The sequence below is a fragment of the Limulus polyphemus genome, unplaced genomic scaffold (assembly GCF_000517525.1).
Source record: "Limulus polyphemus unplaced genomic scaffold, Limulus_polyphemus-2.1.2 Scaffold182, whole genome shotgun sequence".
NCBI classification, from domain to species: Eukaryota; Metazoa; Arthropoda; class Merostomata; order Xiphosura; family Limulidae; genus Limulus; species Limulus polyphemus.
This window is the reverse complement of record NW_013665792.1, coordinates 1-8,413: the sequence shown is the minus strand read 5'-3', so window position 1 is coordinate 8,413 and position 8,413 is coordinate 1.

Below are 8,413 nucleotides of genomic sequence, written 5' to 3'. Positions count from 1 at the left end.
TACAAATACCTTTATCAACCCCTTGTGTACTTATTAATTAGCTCTTCCAACCTACCTTTACCTACAACTACAAAAACTGCATCTCAACTAGCCCCCCTTTATTATATCTCCTGTTGTGTCAGTTATATCCTCCACCTGTGCCCATGAGTAGCATAAATCTGATTCTTTTCTCCCTATTTACCCCACAAACTATCCTATCCACATGCCTTGTTAAGGAATCACCTGTAACTATATCCTCCTTATCATCCACATCCTTCTCTGACCCTTTTGTTTTCCTTCCCTCCCATAGTTCCTCATTTGCAGAAGCCAATAGCTGAAATTTGTTGTTCAACAGAATAGGCCGATTATAACAAAATTCACTACTTTTTACTCTAATAGTATTCTTTCTAACTTCCAGAAAGTCATTGTTAGCTGACGTATCCCTTGCATGTAAAAGCTTAATCTCCTCTTGAAATCCTTCTGCCATTTTTCACAGTCTACACTTCTCTTCTCTATTGCCTCAATATTAATTATGATAGCCTCCAACCTACAAACTCTACATACAAATTGCACATCTTTAACTTTAGCTTCTTTTGTGATTTGTGCATAAGCAAAAAAATCTGTGGCTTACCTACAAAAACCTTTTCTTTTCCAATGGTGTAGCTACCACATACAAACAGAATCTTTTCATTGCGTTTTACTTGCTCTAAAGCTAGGTGGGTGACATAGTCTAAAATTGCTTCTTGAGGTGGAAAGTCATATTCAGGGTCACAGTAACTAATATGAAATATTCAAATAACTGAGAAAAATTATTGCAAGTGAGGCAGTATCTGTGCAACACAGTATAGAGCACAACTCTAACAGAATGATAAAACTTTTATACAACACAAATTTTGGTTTTCAGTGCCCAAATGTATGTTAATTCACATATTAAAGCTTCAACTTTTATGCTTCTTCACAATAAAATAAAAGCAACTACACACAAATTTTTAGCTTCATTCTTAACAATGTTTTATATTTCTAGAGGATATTTTACTAACATATTGTGGTAGATGAGAAACTTCAGCAAAATTTGTATGTATCTTTGAAAATCATGCAAAAATGATATGAGAATGTGACAAACAAAAAAGGGGGGGGGGAGAAAGCTGCCTAAAATAAGACAGAAATAAATTTTTAGGTTTTTAGGCTCTGAAGTATTATTGGTTTAAATCTTTGCCAATTGGATCTCTCATTGCAAATTCAATGATGATCTTAAAAAACAAGATCACAGCTGGTTATGGAAGGTTTAAGTAGGGCAAGACTAAAATTTTATGAAAATTAGCCTATATGTTTAAGTTATTAATTTACAAGTTTTTTTTGACATGTTTAAACTACTTAATTTTCTATCGATGAGAAAAAATCCATATGTTAATGGAAAATCTTATATAAGAAATACATCAGAAAATTGATTTAGTGAAATCTTACAACAAATGAATTTGTAAAAAATATAAAAACCAATAAAAACAAACACCAGTAGTATTTATTACTATAACATCTTTCCCTTTTCTTTTCTTGCACAGCTTGTATTAAGTTTCACAAAAATAATTTATGGACAAAGTTAAAAGGCTCATACAATTTATGGTAATTAAATTAAAGCATGTGACTTTGAATTATATAAGTATAAATAATTTCTTTTTAAACAATGATAAGCTAGGAACATGAAAAATTAAGATTTTTTAAATATTTTCCCACAAATTATATCCATGTATCTCTGGCTTTCATTGAGCAGTGTTAGACTAAGCTTCTTCATGTTTCAATAAGTGAACTAAAAAACTTCTGTAAAATGGATAATTTCAAATACATGCAAAGACAGAGAACTATTCTACACAGTGTTGTCGGAAATAGGAAAAGATATCATTATATGATAGATATTGTATTCAAGAAAAAGAGCAGAGGCACTAAACCAACATTTTACTCTATACAAGTAGATCAAAAAACAACTGTACTCACGTTGTATCCAAATAGACTTTATGAATAGTACCTTGCATCAGAGAGGGGTGTGCTTCCATTTGTGGATTTGCTCTAAAATCTCCACAGTGAAGGAATTGTTGACCATTACGAAGACGAAATAGGAACATTACAGAACCTGGACAGCTGTGAAGTTAACATTTTCTTAAATCGAAATATATTTCCAATAATACTTATCTCTTCTCACATTACAGCAATAACTTGACTGCCAGGGTTTCTTCCTTTGCCCATATAAGCATTGGGCTGATTTTTTCTCTCTTCCACCAGTCTTTTATACCTCACTTAATTGCCCCAGACCCTCTCCATCTACATCAATGCATCCTCTATCCTAGTACTGTAAATAAGCATCTCACTGAGATAATGTTATCACTTTTTTGATACTGACTCAATCCGCAGTCTCCAATACCAGCTCTTAGTAGGGGAGAGTGTGAGCGAAGATATTATTGAGAACACATTTTTGACTTAAAAAAATGTTAGCTTCCAAAACATACTTATTGTGCTCACATTGCAGCTAGAATCCCACATTGATAAGGTGGAGGGGCTGGGGAGGGCATTATCCATATAGAAAGCATCTGCATAGATCATGGGTGTGTCAATAGTGGATTGGCACGCTACTGCAGGAACCACACTACATCGAGAACAGGTATGCTCTTCACCTGGAACTTAATTCATGTACTGTGGGTAGAATTTTACATGATTTATCATCACTATTGGCCAGGCTCCAACCAGACAGCCGAGGTTCCACTGCTTGGGGTTTAAATTATAGGGTTATGGTCCATATATCCCATGTTGGTGGCTAAGGCAATTGGACTGCAATATACATACTTATGAGTGAATCCCAACCAGTAGCCATACAGTAATGTGTTCCGAGCTACTGGAATCACGACGAGAAGGTAAGCAACGCTGAAGTAGACAAACCTTCTCCTAAGCCTGAAGAAGTCTGAAAGGCAACACCCCAGGTTCAGAATGACGGGATCTTGTATGCCTTACTCAACCTAAGGAAACAGAACTCATTCAGTCTGAAATTATGAACATTCATCCTCACTTCTGAACTGAGTGGGCAATGTAAATTTCACTTGCCCCAGAATTATGGGGAAGACATGGAACAAACTGTGCTCAACCAAGAACCCAGGATGGGACTACTCCATGTTCGGAATTATGAGGAGAAAATGGACCCTATTCCATGAACAATATACAGAACCAGTATTGATAAAAAAGAAGAGTCATTCTCAACCCAACCAGATAGCCAACTGTCAACTCTGAACTGCCATTACGATTAGGCTCCTGCGTAGGCTGGTGCCTCTCCTACTGATATCTGGGAAAACTGGGTGGGAGGGCACCCAACTTTGCTCACTTCTCCATGAGTGGATGAAATTCACTCTAACACTCTGGAGGAAAAGCATCTGTTTACCACCCCAGTGACTGGAAACTGGGTGTGGTAAGGACTCCCTAACTCTACTAGTAGAACCTGATTTATTCAATCCAATAATTAAATACACTAAAGTAAATAATAATTGACATAATGCACAACTTTGTCAACTGGTATTTTGTATTGAGTATTTATTTTCAGGCTATAAGTATAAATACAATGGTTAAGACTAGTGTAGGAATTATGCTTTCACAGTTTGTTAGGTGTAATCAGTGGGTTTTTATTAGGGAATTCGGGACTAGCATGTACTTTTAAGGAAGCTAGTAATGACAGTCAGCATAGCTGGAGATGCTATAAACTGTACAAGTTAGAAGTGGTTCTGTAAATCTTAAGTGTAAAATACATTATAGTTAGCTATCAATCAATTTTTTCAATCTGTCAGTTTTGTTGTCAATAAACTGACTTATGATTTTCCAAAGATGTTGCAAGCTTATTTTGTTTTAAACAAATGTAGTAACAGCAATAATTAAATACACTAAAGTAAATAATATTTGACATAATACACGTCACCTGAAAAATCCACTGTTGAAGAAGAAACTCTACCAGGTTTTGAGAGGAAAAACAGTGAAGCCGTTAATGAAGATACTATCACTAATGTGACTGCTACCGATAATGGGACATTTCCTGATGGAGCAGATGAATCCCACATGAAGCTGAAGCCAATGAGATGGAAACCAGTACAAAAGAAAAAACATCCTGTAAAATTAAGAGACTTTGTTGTATTTTAATTTTGTGTTTGTAAATTCTGTACATTTAATTAAGTTATTATTAATTATCTATTGGTTTAATGTAAGAGGCTACTTTTCGAGATGAACAATACTAAGGAAGGGGCAGTGTTACAACAGCGGAAGTCACGTGACGCTGATGAGTTTCTCAAACAATCGGGGAAGTCCGAGTGTAATCGAGATGCCCCCTTTGTTAGTATATAAGCTGGCAGAGAAAACCAGCGGGGACAATGAAGAGAGAGAATTACGTACTTTGAGTTTCGTTAGTTTCGAGCTAGTGAGCCGTAAAGTGTGTGTTTTGCACTCATCAAGAGCAAAATCATCGAGATTGTGAAACTTCTGTGTACTAAAAGTTTGTATCGAAGAAGAATAAACTCGTTTAATCAAGAAAGGACTCGTATCCCTGAAGATCCTCGGAAAGAATTTCTACCGGAAACAAACAAACAAGCAGATACGTAACAATAAAAAAACATTACAATGTGTTTTTCATAACCTGATAAACCCTTTTTTCAAAACCCAAAATGGGGATAAGAATCACCTGATTTTTCAGAAAATGTAACTTAATGATAAAACACAACACAAACATAATAACAGGAAGCATTTATTAGACGTTTTGGAATCGTCAGAATTCTATCATCAGTAATGTAGGGTTACAAAACAAACAAACAATATTTATAATTACAACAGAAGTACAACATACATAAGAAATAAACAAATCGAATATACAAATATAACATGAGAAAATGAAACTGAGGTACGAGTGAAATAGTTAAAATAGGTTTACATCCAGTGAAGACTGTGTGTTATTTAGAGATGGGAGAAGAGTTTTTATGTATAGTGTTTATTTTATAAGAAGTTCAGTATCATGTTTGGCCGTTGAAAAAAATTTTAAGTTTGAGAGAGAGAAATTGGATGTTCTGTTTCTGTATTGTGTTGACAGATAGAGGAGTTGGGAGAGTTTGAAATCTTTCTTCCAGTTTTTATAGATATGCCCATGTGTACACATGCTCATACTTTAAGGTGACGTTTGGTTTCACCAATATAGGAGGCCTTACAGTCCCTGCATGTGTGTAAGTAGACAAGATGTGAACAATGGGCAGTTGGCAAACACTCTTTGTAGAGGAAAAAATTTTTCAGTCTAAAGTTGGTAAAATAGAAAATGTCCTGATGAATCATTTACAGTATTCCAACACAAAATTCTTCTTCAAACCAAAGAATCTTCAGTTAAAGAAACAGACTGTAAGAAGATCACACAAAAAAGCTAGTTAAACATAATGCAACATCAATCTCATACTAAACTTTCAAACTGCTAATTTAACACCTGAATTCAAAGTTAGTTTGGAATTAAAAGATACAACACTCATGATCACAGCCAAACAAAAACTATCAAGAATCAGAATAAGTATCGAAGCAAGAAGAAAAAATGTGTCCATGCAAAATTCTTTATATGGAATCAGACATCAAGTAGAGGTAGTAACTGTATAAAAGAAAATGACTGATGTCAAGATCCTCTATATAAATGGTGTGGGATATATAATTACACATTACATTTTCATAAAAGAAAGTCATACACAATCGCATATTGTGAATGATGGACAGTAACTGAAGGAGGAAGAAGAAAAATATGTTTAGCTCTTGGGATAAACAAGAGATAGCTTGAGGTTAAAGGTACAGTATTGTAGTTGAACTATAACTACTAAATTATCTTTAGCTATAGAATTATTTATTAGAGAAAGTGATAATATTTTACAAAAATTAAATATCTGTACTAGAAAAAAAGATGGAGAAGAAAAGCATTATTATCATGTTTTATTTATACCATACATTAATCCTGACACAAACATGGGACACATGCAAATGAAGCAAGAGGTATATCTTAGTACACTACACCAATACTCACTTTGTAAGATTTCTTTACACTTTATATTTTTATAAACAGTTTTAATTATTGTGGGTCCATGCTTTTTAATTTTATCGAAATAAATTTCAAAACAATAATTTTTCTTATCAAGACCTTATTTTTGATACAAATTTGCATGTATATTGACTTAAATTTGTTATTTTATATGCCATTCATATTATGTTTTAAACAATGCTAAAGATTAGCAATGGTTTCTGGGAGATCATGCTTTAAACACATCTGACACTGAAGATTTTACCCTCTGAAGTATTTTTAGTTTTATTTCAGGAAGTGCATTCTCTTAACTGTAAAAAACTGGCTAAAAAAAAGAGCTTTTCAGAAACATATTTTCAGTGATTTTACAGTAGCTCACTATAATAAAAAAAAATTGTTGATATGTGAATTGTGAAAGTCTTTTTAAACAACAAGTATTTGTACCTTTGGATTTAAGCTATTCATTGGTAGTACATGTATCTGTGCTTCCATCCAATTGGTGACAAGCCGAGAAGTAATCGATTTGTCCTCAAGGCACTGTAGAACTTTCTGTTTTTCTCTATTTGCCCATATCTTACAGTCTAATGCTTCAGCAATAGCTTAAAAAAATTATTTGTCAAAACATTTTTCATACATTTTCCTAGAATCAATCAAGTCCTACTACCACATAGTAACATCATTAGAAGTAAATCTCTATTTATAACTTTAAGGTACTATTAATTAGAGCAGACATAACACTAAAATCATACTAACTTGTTGCAATAAATTCATATATTGAATTTTGTGATAAAACTTCAATTTCGTGTTACACTACTTATTACTGGGAATCAAATAAACAGAGTCAGTCATGAATAGTCAACAGTTATTGTTAAAGAATTGTAAGAAGTCAAGCTGGACTCTTTAAAACACAACGAGAGACTGGACAAATTGTTAACAATGATTTAACCGAGAATAAAATGTTATTAATAAAAGTCTTGTCTTTCCAATATGATGAGATTCACTTTAATTTACAATAAAATACCCAAAGCTTCTTTCAATATGATAATTACGTATACTAACAAAACTCACAGAAATGGGAAAAGACAACAGACTGAAAAAATTATCTTAGATTTAGCTTCTTTGGTAAAAATTATTCTGTCTCCATAACATTTTATAAACAAGGTTTTAAAATAAAAAGGAATAAAGAGATTATTGTCTCTACTCAAAGATAATAGCTTTGAATTATGTTAATAAAGTTGATTTACAAGATCACCTTTGGTCATCACTTTATGTACTACAATGTTAACCAACCAAGTTTATCATTGTTAACATGATTTTTCATGTCAAGCAAACGTTTTCTACATGATGTGAAACAAGGTGAGTTGATATTTACAAAAACAAAAAAGTTAACACTGGATGTAATAATAAACATGTGTGTCTTCAGCAGCGTCATTTGTTCGGTTGTTCATTTCATTCCAACTGAAATGTCCTGGCCCATGATAATGCCAAAGCCTGTTGGCATGCACCACCTTTGGCTTACCTCGCCGACCACATTTTATTCAGAAATTCACGTCTGAGAGACGCTTCACTATGTCATATGGGCCTTTGGTCTTCCTGGGATTATACAACTATACCTTGTTTCCTGGTACAAAGCTGACTTCAGTAGATTTCTTATCATAACATAACTTCATGGATACAACAGACGTTTTTATGTTTGAATGCACTTGATGGTGAATATCATCCATCCTTTCAGATACTTTCACGAACTCTGGCACATTTTCAGGCAACTCTTTGTGAGGTGGGCGAAGTTCCCGACCAAACATCAGCTTTGCTGGAGTGTATCCAGTGGCTTCATGCTCTGCTGTTCTATAGGCCATCAACAGTGGAGGGAGTAAGACATCCCAGTCATCTTGGCGGCTATTACAAAACTTTTCCAATTCCTGTCCCAGTGTCCAATTGTACTTATCTACCATCCCATCAGACTGTGGGTCAAGTGGCGTTGTCCTGGTCGTTCGTATGCCAAACAACTTGCAGCATTTATGGAATACAGCTGACTCAAAGTTACGGCCTTGATCTGAATGCAGTTCGTATGGCATACCAAACCTGAAGAAGAAATCATTAATAGCCGAAGCTACAGTTGTAACTTCCTGATTTGGTATTGCATATACATCAGGCCACTTGGTGAAATCATCCATCACCACACAAATGTATTTGTTTCCACCAAGAGTTCGGGGCAAAGGACCAACAATGTCAACAGCTACTCTTTCCATTGGTGCACCAACTTGATATAACTTCATTGGAGCACGTCCCTTATGCTTGGGTCCCCTTTTGGCACAACATGTACAACAGGTCCTGCACCATTCTTGCCTCATGCCTATCCAGTAAAATCTCTGCCGTAGG